At 44.7% G+C, this 18,579-nt stretch overlaps 1 protein-coding gene across 1 annotated transcript in view; it reads left to right on the forward strand.

Annotated features, from left to right (window-relative positions):
- ADAD1 (adenosine deaminase domain containing 1) overlaps positions 1-18,579 on the forward strand; it is a 225,461-nt gene that overhangs the window by 122,609 nt on the left and 84,273 nt on the right. The gene's annotated exons all lie outside the window — the stretch shown is intronic.

The raw sequence follows: 18,579 nt of genomic DNA on the forward strand, positions 1-18,579 counted from the left end.
ACCCACCCCACCCCACCGATCGCCCCCCCCCCCCCCAGCCCTCCGATCTGTGCTCCGCTCCCCTCCGTCCTGTGCTCCGCTCCCCCGTCCTCCTGTCCGCTCCCCCCGTGCTCCAATCACACCCCCCGTGCTCCAATCAAACCCCCCCGCACTCCGATCCTCCCCCGCACAGCGATCCCCCCGTGCTCCAAACCAACCCCCCGCACAGCGATCCCCCACCCCGTGCTCCAATCCACCCCCCCGTGTTAAGATCCACCTCCCCCATGCTCCGATCCACCCCCCCGTGCTCCGACGCCCCCCCGTGCCCTGGCAGGCAGATTCGTTCCAGAGTGAATTTTGATCACTGAGATAGGTTATATCTCAGTGATCAAAATAAAAAAAATAATAAATGACCCCCCCCCCCCCCCCCTTTGTCACCCCCATAGGTAGGGACAATAAAAAAAATAATGATTTTTTTTCCACTAAGGTTGGGGTTAGGGGTAGGGTTAGGGTTCGGGATGTGCACACGTATTCTGGATTTTTCCGCAGAGGATTTGATAAATCCGCAGTGCTAAACCGCTGTGGATTTACCGCGGTTTTTCTGCGCATTTCACTGCGGTTTTACAACTGCGATTTTCTATTGGAGCAGTTGTAAAACCGCTGCGGAATCCGCAGAAAGAAGTGACATGCTGCGGAATGTAAACCGCTGCGTTTCCGTGCAGTTTTTCTGCAGCATGTGTACAGCGATTTTTGTTTCCCATAGGTTTACATTGAACTGTAAACTCATGGGAAACTGCTGCGGATCCACAGCATTTTCCGCAGCGTGTGCACATACCTTTAGAATTTGGTCATGTGCACACGGTGCGGATTTGGCTGCGGATCCGCAGCAGTGTTCCATCAGGTTTACAGTACCATGTAAACATATGGAAAACCAAATCCGCTGTACCCATGGTGCGGAAAATACCACGCGGAAACGCTGCGTTGTATTTTCCGCAGCATGTCAATTCTTTGTGCGGATTCCGCAGCGTTTTACACCTGTTCCTCAATAGGAATCCACAGGTGAAATCCGCACAAAAAACACTGGCTATCCGCGGTAAATCCGCAGGTAAAACGCAGTGCCTTTTACCCGCGGATTTTTCAAAAATGGTGAGGAAATATCTCACACGAATCCGCAACGTTGGCACATAGCCTTAGGGTTAGGGTTGGGTTGGAATTAGGGTTAGGGGTGTGTTGGGGTTAGGGTTGTGGTTAGGGGTGTGTTGGGGTTAGGGTAGTGATTAGGGTTACGACTACAGTTGGGATAAGGGTTAGGGGTGTGTTGGCGTCAGAATTGAGGGGTTACCACTGTTTAGGCACATCAGGGGGTCTCCAAACGCAACATGGCGCCACCATTGATTCCAGCCAATCTTGTATTCAAAAAGTCAAATGGTGCTCCCTCACTTCCGAGCCCCGACGTGTGCCCAAACAGTGGTTTACCCCCACATATGGGGTACCAGCATACTCAGGACAAACTGCGCAACAATTACTGGGGTCCAGTTTCTCCTGTTACCCTTGAGAAAATAAAAAATTGCTTGCTAAAACATCATTTTTGAGGAAAGAAAAATGATTTTTTATTTTCACGGCTCTGCGTTGTAAACGTCTGTGAAGCACTTGGGGGTTCAAAGTGCTCACCACATATCTAGATAAGTTCCTTGGGGGGTCTAGTTTCCAAAATGGGGTCACTTGTGGGGGGTTTCTACTGTTTAGGCACACCAGGGGCTCTGCAAACGCAACATGACGTCCGCAGACCATTCCATCAAAGTCTGCATTTCAAAAGTCACTACTTCCCTTCTGAGCCCCGACGTGTGCCCAAACAGTGGTTTACCCCCACACATGGGGTATCGGCGTACTCAGGAGAAACTGCACAACAACTTTTGGGGTCCAATTTCTCCTGTTACCCTTGGGAAAATAACAAATTCTGGGCTAAAAAATTATTTTTGAGGAAAGAAAACGTATTTATTATTTTCACGGCTCTGCGTTATAAACTTCTGTAAAGCACTTGGGGGTTGAAAGTGCTCACCACATATCTAGATAAGTTCCTTTGGGGGTCTAGTTTCCAAAATGGGGTCACTTGTGGGGGGTTTCTACTGTTTAGGCACACCAGGGGCTCTGCAAACGCAACATGACGTCCGCAGACCATTCCATCAAAGTCTGCATTTCAAAACGTCACTACTTCACTTCCGAGCTCCAGCATGTGCCTAAACAGTGGTTTACCCCCACATATGGAGTATCGGCGTACTCAGGAGAAACTGGACAACAACTTTTGGGGTCAAATTTCTCCTGTTACCCTTGGGAAAATAAAAAATCATTTTTGAGAAAAGAAATTTTTTTTTTTAAATTTCATGGCTCTGCATTATAAACTTCTGTGAAGCACTTGAGGGTTCAAAGTGCTCACCACACATCTAGATTAGTTCCTTTGGGGGTCTAGTTTCCAAAATGGGGTCATTTGTGGGGGATCTCCAATGTGTAAGCACACAGGGGCTCTCCAAACGCGACATGGTGTCCGCAAATGATTGGAGCTAATTTTCCATTTAAAAAGCCAAATGGCGTGCCTTCCCTTCTGAGCCCTGCCGTGCGCCCAAACAGTGGTTTACCCCCACATATGGGGTATCTGCGTACTCAGGACAAACTGGACAACAAAATTTGTGGTCCAATTTCTCCTATTACCATTGGCAAAATAGGAAATTCCAGGCTAAAAAATCATTTTTGAGAAAAGAAAAATTATTTTTGATTTTCGTGGCTCTGCATTATAAACTTCTGTGAAGCACCTGGGGGTTTAAAGTGCTCAGTATGCATCTAGATAAGTTCCTTGGGGGGGTCTAGTTTCCAAAATGGGGTCACTTGTAGGGGAGCTCCAATGCATAGGCACACAGGGGCTCTCCAAACGCGACATAGTGTCCGCTAACAATTGGAGCTAATTTTCCATTCAAAAAGTCAAAAGGCGCGCCTTCCCTTCCGAGCCCTGCCGTGTGCCCAAACAGTGGTTTACCCCCACATATGAGGTATCGGCGTACTCGGGAGAAATTGCTCAACAAATTTTAGGATCCATTTTATCCTAGTACCCATGTGAAAATGAAAAAATTGAGGCGAAAAGAAATTTTTTGTGGAAAAAAAAGTACTTTTTCATTTTTACGGATCGATTTGTGAAGCTCCTGGGGGTTTAAAGGGCTCACTATGCATCTAGATAAGTTCCTTGGGGCGTCTAGTTTCCAAAATGGGGTCACTTGTGGGGGAGCTCCAATTTTTAGGCACACGGGGGCTCTCTAAACGTGACATGGTGTCCGCTAAAGAGTGCAGCCAATTTTTCATTCAAAAAGTCAAATGGCGCTCCTTCCCTTCCAAGCCCTGCTGTGCGCCCAAACAGTGGTTTACCCCCACATATGAGGTATCAGCGTACTCAGGACAAATTGGACAACAACTTTCATTGTTCAGTTTCTCCTTTTACCATTAGGAAAATAAAAAAATTGTTGCTGAAAAATCATTTTTGTGACTAAAAAGTTAAATGTTCATTTTTTCCTTCCATGTTGCTTCTGCTGCTGTGAAGCACCTGAAGGGTTAATAAACTTCTTGAATGTGGTTTTGTGCACCTTGAGGGGTGCAGTTTTTAGAATGGTGTCACTTTTGGGTATTTTCAGCCATATAGACCCCTCAAACTGAATTCAAATGTGAGGTGGTCCCTAAAAAAAATGGTTTTGTAAATTTCGTTGTAAAAATGAGAAATCGCTGGTCAAATTTTAACCCCTATAACTTCCTAGCAAAAAAAAATGTTTCCAAAATTGTGCTGATGTAAAGTAGGCGTGTGGGAAATGTTATTTATTAACTATTTTGTGTCACATAACTCTCTGGTTTAACAGAATAAAAATTCAAAATGTGAAAATTGCGAAATTTTCAAAATTTTTGCCAAATTTCCGTTTTTATCACAAATAAACACAGAATTTATTGACCTAAATTTACCACTAACATGAAGCCCAATATGTCACGAAAAAACAATCTCAGAACCGCTAGGATCCATTGAAGCGTTCCTGAGTTATTACCTCATAAAGGGACACTGGTCAGAATTGCAAAAAACGGCCAGGTCATTAAGGTCAAAATAGGCTGGGTCATGAAGGGGTTAACCAAGTCGGGTCTTATGTTTCTGGCGAAGCATGCGGACTTCCAACGACCCATTCTCTGCACCTCGGCCTCTGACACTCCTGCCCTAGCTGCATCTGTGGCCGCCCCTATCCGGAACGAATGTGTTCCGTACTCCTTTGGATTTGCGCCGGTTTTCTCCAAGCATAGCTTGAACATTGCCTGGAATTGGTACTTGGTCAGAGGGGACCCGTCTGGATGAGTGAAGAATAATCTACCCGCGTGTCTTATTACGGCGTATGTTTTAACCATTTTTAGCGGGCAAGCTGGGCCATCTGTAGAGTTAATCAGGACCCAAGTGCCCCTACCGGTGGGATCGCATTTGGATTTCCTAACCCTGATGCGCAGGGCGTCGCTGCATATCACTATGTCCCCGTTAATGAGGCCTCCTTCCGACACGTTTTTGACCGCGGTAGCAATTCGCTGATACGCAGTGCTCCGAAAAAGACGGTCGCAAAAGCTGCCGATATGAGGGCCGCCTCCTATTGCGATGAGCAAACTGACGGGGATATCGCGATCAGGTCCTGCAATAGTCTCAGAGAAATGGGGTGGCGACATTCTTGGCTTGGCTGAAGCCTTTTCCAACCTTTTATGGCTTGTCTTATGCAGAAGGATTTAGTTACGTCTACCCATCCCAATAATTGAAAGAAAAATGCTAGCCCCGATAATTTCCGTTGTGCCGAGGTACCCGACGCCCCACCTTCCCTCAACCGTAGTAGAAAATCGATCGTCACCGCGCTTCGTGCTTAGTCGCAGTTATCAACTGGCCTACCCTGAATTCTTGAGCATCACTCCTCCCAACCCTTACCATACACCTGCCAGGTAGCTGGCGACACGGAGGTCCGAATTAAGGGCATCAATGATTGGCTACTGTGTCCCAGAGGGACAGTGGACACGGAATACCCCGGGGTTGCGCTTTGGGCTGCTGGATTCTGAAAGCCTGCCAATTGGAAAATAACAGTGGGTTAATGATATCATCGTCAACTTCCGCCACCACGGTGGCTCTACACCAAATATTGTTTTCAAGGCATATCAGCGCTAGCCGGCGCAAGAGAGCGAGTATGGGCAATGATGAAGAAGACATGTGATTATCACCTGTGCAGTACAAGGAAATCCAAATCCTGAAAACATGACCTGTTTGCAGCCCTTGAGGAATGCAGTTTGACACCTCTGATTTAAACTCTTCGCTGTTTTCACATTTTTTGTTTGGAAACGAATGTTCATGTTTCTCAACTGATCGGCCCATATCTCCAACGCTGCTACTAGTGCAAACAATTCCCATAGGGCTGGGTCTTGCCCCCACTTTGTTGACGTCCATTTCTCTGGCCAACCAGATTTGCACCATTGGTTTTTAAGATTGCTGCAAAACCCTCTTTTTTGTTCCACCCTATTGTCAGCCCTAATTCCTTGCTTGTGATCTCTCTAGCCATGACGTACGTGTGACCGTTGTACGATTGTAGGGACGTCTGCCATACTAGCAGGTCTGCTTTTAGCGACCGAGTGAGCCTGATTCTATGGCCGGGCTGAGAAGCGCCTTTTGTTGCCAAAGATAGTCTGTGCGAGAATGCTCTGCCCACCGGCATTACACTGCAGGCGAACGTCAGTAGCCCCAATAACCCCTGCATTTGCTGTAGGGTTACCTTGTTAACTTCGCGGAAGCCTTTCAACATTTGCTGGGTTTTTTGTATTTTATCCTCTGGTAAGCGGAAAACCATCAAATTAGTATATATTTCGATGCTCAAGAAGGGCAATACATTACATGGTCCCTCCGTTTTTTCCGGTGACAATGGCACGCCGAATTTGTGTGCGATATATTTGAATTTTCCTAGTAAATCGGAGCAGAGTTTAGAATCTTTGGGGCCGACAAACAGGAAATCGTCGAGGTAGTGAATTAGTGATTTGCTGCCCGTCTCGTACCGAACTACCCAATCTAGGAAGGTGCTGAATAGCTCGAAATAGTGACATGAGATGGCACATCCCATCGGGAGGCACATATCGAAGTAATAGTGTTGGTCCACTTTGCAGCCCAGAAGGTGGAAACATTCGGGGTGCACGGGTAGTAAACGGAATGCCGATTCAATGTCTGATTTGGCTAGCAGGGCGCCGGTCCCGGCTGCCCGGACTAATTCTACCACTTTATCGAACGACGCGTAGGAGACAGAAGCTTCTTCTGGGGAAATTGCGTCGTTAACTGAATCGCCCTTTGGGTGGGATAAATGATGGATTAGACGGTATTTACCAGGTTCCTTTTTATGATGCCTAACGGAGATATTTTAATGTTTTTGAAGGGGAGCAACTGGAAGGGGCCTGCAATTCTACCCAATTCTACCTCCTTAGCTATTTTTTGTCTAAGAATTCCAGGGAATTCTCGAGCAGATTTTAGGTTATCGGATAAGGTTGGCGTTCTCGTAAACCTGAAAGGGATGAAAAACCCGTCGGAGAATCCCGCTTGCAGCTGCTGAGCCGCTGACTTATTGGGGTTGAGATTTAGCCAGGGGGCCATCTCGGTTACGCTCACTGGGGTTCTGCCTTGCAGGCCCTTTGTATGCCTGGCGAGTGCACCTTGACGCTGGGTGTCTCGCCCCCCAGCCCCACTCCCACCCTGCAAGCGGAGCAATCATGTCTGAATTTGCATAGCGCTTGAAATCGGCAGTTTCCCTCGTTAAATAACCAGCAGGCCCCGAATTTTCGAACAACTACTGAGTTCTGACCTGCAGCTGCGGAGTAATTAGTGGTCGTGGCTGAAAAGGGGGGGCTGCTTTTGGGACCGCATCAGTCGCAACCACACATCTGTTGCTTTAACCCCCCAGCCTAGATCGGGCTGTATGGCCAGACGCCTGCGGAACTCCTCGTCGTACCGACGCCAGGCTGAACCGCCGTGCGACTTGTACGAACTATATATCATGTCCTGATATATAAATAATTCGGAGCAGCGTTCCGGATGTTTCTGGCAAATAATACAGCCCAATACTGCGTGACGACACGCAGATCTACCTCTCCGGACCTGACCTCTCCTCCTTGCTTACCAAAATCCCGCACTGTCTGTCTGCCATTTCAGCCTTCTTTTCTGCTCGCTTTCTACAACTGAACATGGACAAAACAGAATTCATCATCTTTCCCCCATCTCACTCTACCCCTCCACCAGACCTATCCATCAATGTCAATGGCTGCTCACTATCCCCAGTCCCACACGCCCGGTGCCTCGGGGTGATCCTCGACTCTGCCCTCTCTTTCAAGCCACATATCCAAGCCCTTGCCTCCTCCTGTTGTCTCAAACTCAAAAATATTTCCCGGATCCGTGCTTTCCTTGACCGCAACACTGCAAAAACGCTAGTGCATGCCCTTAACATCTCCCGCCTCGACTACTGCAACCTCCTACTCTCTGGACTCCCCTCTAGCACTCTGGCACCACTCCAATCCATCCTACACTCTGCTGCCCGACTAATCCACCTGTCCCCCCGCTATTCCCCAGCCTCTCCCCTGTGTCAAGCCCTTCACTGGCTTCCTATCGCCCAGAGACTCCAGTTCAAATCCCTCACACTGACATACAAAGCCATCCACAACCTGTCTCCTCCATACATCTGTGACATGGTCTCCCGGTACCTACCTACACGCGACCTCCGGTCCTCCCAAGACCTCCTTCTCTACTCCCCTCTCATCTCTTCTTCCCATAACCGCATCCAAGACTTCTCCCGTGCTTCCCCCATACTCTGGAACTCTCTACCCCAACACATCAGACTTGCGCCTACCATAGAAACCTTCAAAAAGAACCTGAAGACTCATCTCTTCCGACAAGCCTACAGCCTGCAGTGATCCTCAACCTACTGAACAGCCGCACAGCCAGCTCTTCCCTCTCCTAGTGTATCCTCACCCACCCCCTGCAGACTGTGAGCCCTCGCGGGCAGGGTCCTCCCTCCTTATGTACTCGTGTGCCTTGTTATCTGCTCATGTTTAATGTATTTGTCTATATTTGCCCCGTATTCACATGTAAAGCGCCATGGAATAAATGGCGCTATAAAAATGTATAATAATAATAATAATAATACTGCGAAGGCCTGGAGCCAATTATTCATGGTTAATCCGATTTTCGATCTCCCCCTTTCGAATCCCCTATCATTCGCTTTATCCACCATATATCAATAGAATCGTTGTTCCAGATTTTATGTCTCGTTTCCTGGTCTATATGAGCGCCTAGCGGGCTGATCCCGCAGAAGAAGGCGTCTTTGTGTAGATTAGCGGATTGTGGTGTTGCATTGTTCACCACTTCTCCCCTTGAATGAGATAATTGTAGGATTATCTCCTTTAACGCTGAAGTTAGCTCCATTTCTTTTAAATTAACCCCATAGCGCATAACGTTTCCTCGCTACCCTTGGAACACTCACCGCTGTGTGACTCTGGACGAGTGTACTCCGATCCTGGAGGAACCCCCGCAGATGTTGACTGGGTAATGTCACAGGACGGGGAAACTCTGGCTCCCGCTACAGCGAGGGACTGGCCGATGCTCTGAGTATTGTGCGTTGGAGCCAGATTACAACCACGTAGTGGCGGATTAATGGCACAAGGGGGAACTGGCACAGACATCCTTTTCGTGCTGCTTTCTCTGTGTGCTCCCAAGTCAGAGACGTGCACCTTATTCAGTACCGCGTCTGCCATTTGACATGTCGATGGAGTGTTAGTTTTCTCAGACTAGTTGGCCTTCTTTTCATGTTAACACCCCCCTGTGGGCATGATAGCATGATTTACAAGAGATGGCGTCACAGCTAGCTCCCTACAAATCTCATGCATGTATTCTGCTTTATTTGGCAGCATCATTGAACCTCGGAAGCTAGGTGTATGCATTACAGAATTGCATTACACATGACCGGAAGTGCAGATGACGGGTATATACATTTTATGCAGCTTCGGTTATGCGATGTACCTCTAAAACCGGGAAAAGTGGAGGTTTAAATACTTTCTTTAAATATGGGTTTAAATGAATAACATTATAAATGGCTGGTTAGGCAGGGAATTGAGCCATACATACACACGTGGTCAAAATTGTTGGTACTCCTCGTTTAATGACAGAAAAACCCACAATGGTCACAGAAATAGCTTGAATCTGACAAAAGTAATAATAAATAAAAAATGTATGAAAATGAAAGTCAGACATTGGTTTTCAACTATGCTTCAGAAATAATAAAAAAAAAAATAACTCATGAAATAGGCCTGGACAGAAATGATGGTACCCCTCAAAATGTGACACAAGGGTCATGTTAATGCATGGTATCCACTAATTAGCATCACGCATGTCTACAATGTTAAAATCCGTGATTTAAATACATTAGAGCAATTGTCCCCAACCTTACTGACCTTAAGAGCTACATCAAGCGCCCACTCACTTCACAGTGATGGCAACCAAAGCGCCCATTACAGGTATAGTGATAACAAAACCTTTCCCACAGAAATCAACCGGGAGCAGTGTACCAAGAACCAGGGGTTCCTACGATACCCTCATTCAGTATTTTCCCAAAAAACTCACACCCAGCTTCAAGTGTCTCTTCTGATAGGTAGTATCATCCTGTCTCCAGCTTACCATAGTTAAATTATCTCTAAATTCATGTGCATCCAAATCTGCTCTTCTGTGCAGAGCTGCTCACATTCACCATTTTGAGATGTGCACTTCATACCGGTTTGCTACACCTGGAGGTAATGCACCAAGCTGGCAGACAGCCGCGAGCCACAATTCATGGGACCACGAGCCACATGTGGCTCCCGAGCTACAGGTTGGGGACCCCTGCATTAGAGGCTGATTTATTCCAAATTGGAAGTGCAAAATCCGTATAAAGACTGTGTGTGTACTAGTAGTAAATACACCTATGCAATGAGATATCAGTTAACCTCTTTTCTGTCATTGGTCGTACTATTCCGTCCATGTGGGGTGGGCATTAATTCCCAAGGACGGAATAGTACGTCCAGCGCGATCGGCCGCGCTCACGGGGGGAGTGCGGCCGATCGCGGCCGGGTGTCAGCTGCCTATCGCACCCGACATCCGGCACTATGTGTCAGGAGCGGTCACGGACCGCCCCCGGCACATTAACCCCCGTCACACCGCGGCATCCGGGTCCTGCAGGGAGGGAGGTGGCTTACCAAGTGCCTGCTCAGAGCAGGCGCTTGGTAAGCCTGCAGTGCTGTAAGTCAGATCGCTGATCTGACAGAGTGCTGTGCAAACTGTCAGATCAGCGGCGATCTGTGATGTCCACCCCGGGACAAAGTTAAAAAGTTAAAAAAAAAAAATGTCCACATGTGTAAATAAAAAATAAAATAAAAAAATTCCTAAATAAAGAAAAAAATATATATTATTCCCATAAATACATTTCTTTATCTAAATAAAAACAAACAATAAAAGTACACATATTTAGTATCGCCACGTCCGTAACGACCCAACCTATAAAACTGTCCCACTAGTTAACCCCTGCAGTAAACACCGTAAGGGGAAAAAAGAGGCAAAAAACAACGCTTTATTATCATACAGCCGAACAAAAAGTGGAATAACACGCGATCAAAAAGACAGATATAAATAACCATGGTACAGCTGAAAATGTCATCTTGTCCCGCAAAAAACGAGCCGCCATACAGCATCATCAGCGAAAAAATAAAAAAGTTATAGTCCTCAGAATAAAGCGATGCAAAAATAATTATTTTTTCTATAAAATAGTTTTTATCGTATAAAAGCGCCAAAACATAAAAAAATGATATAAATGAGGTGTCGCTGTAATCGTACTGACCCGAAGAATAAAACTGCTTTATCAATTTTACCAAACGCGGAACGGTATAAACGCCTCCCCCAAAAGAAATTCATGAAATAGCTGGTTTTTGGTCATTCTGCCTCACAAAAATCAGAATAAAAAGTGATCAAAAAATGTCACGTGCCCGAAAATGTTACCAATAAAAACGTCAACTCGTCCCACAAAAAACAAGACCTCACATGACTCTGTGGACTCAAATATGGAAAAATTATAGCTCTCAAAATGTGATAACGCAAAAAATATTTTTTGCAATAAAAAGCGTCTTTCAGTGTGTGACGGCTGCCAATCATAAAAATCCGCTAAAAATCCCGCTATAAAAGTAAATCAAACCCCCCCCCCCCCCCCCCCTTCATAACTCCCTTAGTTAGGGAAAAACTAAAAAAAAATTTAAAAATGTATTTATTTCCATTTTGCCATTAGGGTTGGGGCTAGGGTTAAGGCTACAGTTAGGGTTGGGGCTAAAGTTAGGGTTAGGGTTGGGGCTAAAGTTAGGGTTAGGGTTTGGATTACATTTAGGGTTGGTATTAGGGTTAGGGGTGTGTCTGGGTTAGAGGTGTGGTTAGGGTTACCGTTGGGGTTAGGGGTGTGTTTGGATTAGGGTTTCAGTTATAATTGGGGGGGGGGTTTCCTCTGTTTAGGCACATCAGGGGCTCTCCAAACGCGACATGGCGTCCGATCTCAATTCCAGCCAATTCTGCGTTGAAAAAGTAAACCAGTGCTTCTTTCCTTCCGAGCTCTCCCGTGTGCCCAAACAAGGGTTTATCCCAACATATGGGGTATCGGCGTACTCAGGACAAATTGGACAACAACTTTTGGGGTCCCATTTCTCCTGTTACCCGTGGGAACATACAAAACTGGGGGCTAAAAAATATTTTTTGTGGGAAAAAAAGATTTTTTATTTTCACGGCTCTGCGTTATAAACTGTAGTGAAACACTTGGGGGTTCAAAGTTCTCACAACACATCTAGATAAGTTCCTTGGGGGGTCTAGTTTCCAATATGGGGTCACTTGTGGGGGGTTTCTACTGTTTAGGTACATTAGGGGCTCTGCAAACGCAATGTGACGCCTGCAGACCAATCCATCTAAATCTGCATTCCAAATGATGCTCCTTCTCTTCCGAGCTCTGCCATGCGCTCAAACGGTGGTTCCCCCCCACATATCGGGTATCAGCGTACTCAGGACAAATTAAACAACAATATTTAGGGTCCAGTTTCTCCTGTTACCCTTGGAAAAATAAAAAACTGTGGGCTAAAAAATAATTTTTGTGGGAAAAATGTTTGTTTTATTTTTACAGCTCTGCATTATAAACTTCTGTGAAGCCCTTGGTGGGTCAAAGTCCTCACCACACATCTAGATAAGTTCCTTAGGGGGTCTACTTTCCAAAATGGTGTCACTTGTGGGGGGTTTCAATATTTAGGCACATCAGTGGCTCTCCAAACGCAACTTGGCGTCCCATCTCAATTCCTGTCAATTTTGCATTGAAAAGTCAAATGGCGCTCCTTCCCTTCCGAGCTCTCCCATGCGCCCAAACAGTGGTTTACCCCCCACATATGGGGTATCTGCATACTCAGGACAAATTGTACAACAACTTTTGGGGTCCATTTTCTCCTGTTACCCTTGGTAAAATAAAACAAATTGGAGCTGAAGTAAATTTTTTGTGAAAAAAAGTTAAATGTTCATTTTTTTTTAAACATTCCAAAAATTCCTGTGAAACACCTGAAGGGTTAATAAACTTCTTGAATGTGGTTTTGAGCACCTTGAGTGGTGCAGTTTTTAGAATGGTGTCACACTTGGGTATTTTCTATCATAGACCCCTCAAAATGACTTCAAATGAGATGTGGTCCCTTAAAAAAAAAAAAAAAAAAAAGTTACTTATTAACCCTAGAACGCATGGCGTTAAAAATTATACATTATTTTAGGCCCCCATGCACATAATGTAGAAAAACACACTTAAATAACTTTCACAAGTTTATTTCAAAATTGCTCAATAAAATATGAGTAGTGGACAAAATTTTAATTATATAATTTTTCACAGAAAACACCCCAAATTTTTTTTTTCCCAAATTTCACACAGACATGAACACACACAAAAACGCATAGAAATCTATAGCAAACTAGCTGCAGCTACATTTTTATTTTAACTTTATTTTCTATTATATTAGTCTTCAAAACAATTGACATGTTATTTTTTCAGAAGTTTTGTGCAATTTTTGATAAATATGTTCTAATTATATACCTGATAGGGGCTAATTTGTCTGTTTCAAACCTCACTGCACAAGTTCGCTTGTCATCAAAGCGAATGATTCTTCTAATTTCCTCATATCTGCCCACTGACATTGTCGCCTTATAGTGTGGATCAGAAAGTGGGTCCAGAAATAATTCTCGTATTGGGACATCATACGATTTTTGACTCCCTGCCAGCAGTAAAAGTCCAATATATGCATAAAGTTCCTCTTTTGAGATATTTTTCCAGGACTTATTTTTTGCAGAAGCGATACGTCTTCATTCTAGGTTTGAACATAATAGGACCTCTTCTGCAATATTGTCAGAAAAATAAGTACAGAATACATCTTTAGGGGTAAAGTAACTGGGACTTCCCACAGCTCCTTGAGCCTGTCTCACAATATTGTGTGTTGGAGTACGTCCGACTAATGTAGGATTACTGTCCCAAAAAACATTCGTTTTGGATGTTCTGCTTATCACTTCTTGAGGATCCACTAGATTCACTTTTTCATCATCAGAAGAATCACTGTATGAGGATGTTTGATTAGCTGGTGGCAGATATTCTTCAGACAAAGATAGTTCACTTTCATCATCGCTTTGAAACATAATCGCTTCAATCTCTTGTTCAGTCAGACGCTTGGAGGAAGAGTGTGCCATTGCTGACTAGATGTTAGCAAACTAAAAGAAAAAACAATGAACAGAATCAGGGTTGTCCACTCTTTGCTTGTGTGTGACACACTGTAAGTGTAATGTCCCCCCTTCTTCCTCTCACCCTCAGCAGCTCTTACCTTTAATACTTTTAGGTGGTGTACAATTCTCCGGATTTTTGTGGCTCACAAGCTCTAGCCTTTGCAAGCTTCTTAGAAACAGAAACTGAAAATGAATCAGATTTCCTCTCAACAGCTTATATTATCACAGGTCCTTCAGCAATTAGCTCACAGTGTATACTGTCCTCAGTACTCTATACACAGCTCATTACTGTGTTCCGAAGGACCTGAGGTGATGTCATGGCCTTATCACTCCCTCCAAAAATCACATGACATCCTCACATGTTATTATCCACACCCTGGCCCCTCCACCAGCATTACTGAGTACAAATAAAGTAACTTGAGACACAAACACTACTGAGAACATGATAAAAATAGCGGGGGCCTAAAAGGCCCCCAATTCGTACAGATGTAGTTTTCACCAAACAAGCATTGTTACACCATAATGCCTATGAAAAAAATTATATGAACTGGATATTATCAACAACGACATACTTGAAGAATACCTGGAGTTTCAAAATTACAACTAAAGTAATTTTGCAGATAATAGCAAAAATGGAAGCATGGGGGCCTAAAAGGCCCCAATATGCGTTCTAGGGTTAAGTGTTTTGTGTGACATATCTCTGTGATTTAATTGCATAAAAATTCAAAGTTGAAAAATTGCGAAATTTTCAAAATTTTTGCCAAATTTCCGTTTTTTTCACAAATAAACGCAGGTAATATCAAAGAAATTTTACCACTATCATGAAGTACAATATGTCACGAGAAAACAATAACAGAATCACTGGGATCCGTTGAAGCGTTCGAGTTATAACCTCATAAAGGGACAGTGGTCAGAATTGTAAATCTTGGCCTGGTCATTAACGTGCAAACCACCCTTGGGGGTAAAGGGGTTAAATAAACACCAGAGAATCCAAAAAAGCAAAAAATAGAAAAGGCCAAATAAACTTTATTAGATAATAAAAACAGGTACTGTAATTTTAAGGGTAGGTTAATTTTAACATTGAGATAGAATATCAGAAGTAAAATCCAGAAAATCACATTGTATAAATTAAATACATTTATTTGCATTTTGCAGTGAGAAATAAATATTTGATCCCTCTGGCAAACAAGACTTAATACTTGGTGGCAAAACCCTTGTTGACCAGCACAGCAGTGAGATGTGTTTTGTAGTCGATGATGAGGTTTGCGCACTTGTCAGGAAGAATTTGGTCCAGTCCTCTTTGCAAATCATCACTAAATCATTAAGATTTTGAGGCTGTCGTTTGGCAACTCGGAGCATCAACTCCCTCCATAAGTTTTCTATGGGATTAAGGTCTGGAGACTTGCTAGGCCACTCCATGACCTTTAAAAGGAATCTGTGACCCCAAAATTCGCCTATAAGCTAAGGCCCCCGGCATCAGGGGCTTATCTACAGTAATAATAATCTTTATTTATATAGCGCCAACATATTCCGCAGCGCTTTACAGTTAAAGTATTCTGTAATGCTGTAGATAAGCCTCCGATGTAACCTGAAAGAGAAGAAAAATAAGTTAAATTATACTCGCCCAGGGGCGGTCCCGATGCGATCCGATGGGCGTCGTGATCCGGGTCCAGCGCCTCCCATCTTCATACGATCATATCCTCTTCCTTGCTACCTGCCGCGGCTCCTGCGCAGGCGTACTTTATCTGCCCTGTTGAGTACTGTAACGTTCTGCAGTGCGCAGGCGCCGGGCCTCTCTTACCTTTCCCAGCGCCTGCACAGTGCAGCACTTTGCTCTGCCCTCAACAGGGCAGATAAAGTACGCCTGCGCAGGAGCTGCTTCCCGAAGCAAAGAGGACGTCATCATATGAAGATGGGAAGCACTGGACCCAGACACTGGAATGGAATGGCTGTCAGACATATAGAGATGGTGATTTTTAGAAAACTCTGCAGTGGTCTCTTAAGAGCTGTATGTAAATGATCTCTTACATGCTGTGGGCATGCGTAGTTTTGACAGTTCGGCGACCACAGCAAATTGCAACTCGTTGCGTTCGGCGCAGATAGCCGCACCGTCAAAACGACACATGTAGAGGCATCCGCATACATCGGCATGGCCTGCGTACCTAATGGTAAAGATAGGGTACGCATGCTGGCGTGGGCGGAGCTGGCCGGAGGAGGTGCGGCGGTGGGCGGAGCTTCACTTAGGACGTACGCAGCCCTCCGCAGCACCTCCATCCGGGCGCTGCCTCCTTTGCATTCGTTTACGTCCCCAGCGCCTGCTTTGTAATTTTTTTCGGGCATGCACAGTTTGCGCTGCCCTTCGACTTTCATCACATGATGGGAACTTACAGCGCAGTAGACGGTGACGTTAATGAAGGCACAGGTTGCAGCGCACAGAGGAAATGAGTGATGGCTTGGAGGCATTTGTGTCTGGGGAGAAAAGACATGCCCCTCGGACAGACTACAGGTATGGCGGTCAAATTATAAAAATGAATATTTCAGCGTTGGAAGGGACCCCAAATAAAAGAGCCACCTTGACAGAATGCAATATTAGTGCTGCACAATGTGGCTCTTTTAGTTAAAAATGCCAGGGGGGCGTGACAGGTTCCTTAAACGGACACATGCTGATTCCCCTCAGCTTCAACTTCCATCTCAGGGGCAGCCAGTGTTGCAGTACAGCAAAGCTCAGATAGCTGTAAAAAAATATATATTTTAAGAATACAAAGTTCAGTTCTGCTGTTCTGTGTTAGTTATTTGTCTCACACTGGAAATGCCACCTTTTATTTAAAATAAGCTCTGGAGGCAGATTCTAATGCAGGTCTATGTCCGTCTCATAGCACTGAACAGCTCAGTTAAATAGGATAACAGCTCAGTTAAATAGGATTACTCAGGATTAAGACATCCCAGATATCAAGGTATCATTATATTCAGCTTTCTATGACCTTCATGCCCATATAGGTGTCTTAAGGTACCGTTACACTAAGCGACGCTGCAGCGATATAGACAACGAGCCGATCGCTGCAGCGTCGCTGTTTAGGTCGCTAGGAGACGTCAAACACGGCAACACCAGAACAATGCAGGAGCGATCCAGTGACGTACTTATCATTCTCGCCGGTTGTTAGCTCCATGTTAAAACATTGCAGGCATCGTTGCTTTTGCTGTAAAACATGACGAATCACACCGACCTGATGACCAAATAAAGTTCCGGACTTCTAGCTACGACCAGCGATGTCACAGCGGGATCCTGATCGCTGCTGCGTGTCAAACACAACGAGATCGCTATCCAGGACGCTGCAACGTCATGGATCGCTGTCGTTCTCGTTGTAAAGTTGCTCAGTGTGAAGGTACCTTTAGTAGTATTGATCCTGCTAACAGATTCCCTTTAACCCCTTAGTGACCTAGCCAATTTTTACCTTATTGACCAAGCCAAATTTTACAATTCTGCCAGTATCACTTTATGTAGTTATAACTGTGGAACGCTTCAACGGATCCCACTGATTCTGAGATTTTTTTTTTTTTTCATGACATATTGTGCTTCATGATAGTGGTAAAATTTCTTCAAAATGACTTTCGTTTATTTTTGAAAAAAACGGAAATTTGGCAAAAAGTTTTAAAATTTCAAACAATTCTTATGCCCTTAAACCAGAGAGAGATGTCACACAAAATAAACATTTTCCACGTGTCTACTTTATATCGGTACAATTTTGGAAACTTAATTTTTTGTTTGTTAGGCTAGGTTCACATTGCGTTAGTGCAGTCCGTTTAGCGTATACGCTAGCGGACTGCGTTAACGCAATGCCCAAAAAGTGATCGCGTTTAGCGATCGCGCTAGCGCAGATGCCCGATCTGCGCTAGCGAGAATGGACCCAAAAATGCTGCAGACAGCATTCGAGGTCCGTCACAAAATAACGGCACATCGCTAACGCATGCCACAAATGGCATGCATTAGAGATCCGTTAGATACATTGCGGTCAATGGGTGCGCTAACGGATCCGTTACATTGCGTTAGTGGCGCTGTGTAACGGATTTAGCAGACGCCATGTCGCTCTTGTAGAGCCCATGATGTGCCTAAACAGTGGAAAACTTTAACATGACACATAACATTTTGGAAACCACACCCCTCAAGGATTTTTCCCTGGGTTATAGTAAGCATTTTGAACCACAGGTGTGATACATTTGATAACATTAAGTCGTCTTATTGAATATGTCATCATTAGTGTTGAGCGCAAGTGCTCGCTACTCCAGTTTGCATCGGGTGCTCAGATATGCTCTGACTATAGAGGGTGCCTGCCCCGCATTTTTCGCGATTGTTAGGGTATGTGCCCATGGTCAGGAATCAGCAGCGCTTTGAACGCAGCACATATCCGCTGCATCCAAAGTACTGCCGGCTGTTGAACGCAGGTTGTGTGCACTCTTTGTGTGCAGGAGCTGTGGACGTCAAAGCAATGTTTGACTGTGAGGGTCTCACAACCCAACCCATCAGAAACACTGTTTCACATGTAGTATATAAAAACTTTCTCAAAATTACAGTTACACCAGACATAAAAGGACATTTATTTGTGTTTTTTTATCGACCTTTTACTTTCTTCTTTCCCTGTTTTTGTATTATTCACTAAATTCTGATGACAAAATTTGGATTTGAAATAATATTTTGGACTTCAAAAGTTTGAGAAAAAAAACTAGTTTTCTTTGCT

This window comes from Ranitomeya imitator, chromosome 1, assembly GCF_032444005.1.
Source record: "Ranitomeya imitator isolate aRanImi1 chromosome 1, aRanImi1.pri, whole genome shotgun sequence".
In the NCBI taxonomy this organism is placed as follows: Eukaryota; Metazoa; Chordata; class Amphibia; order Anura; family Dendrobatidae; genus Ranitomeya; species Ranitomeya imitator.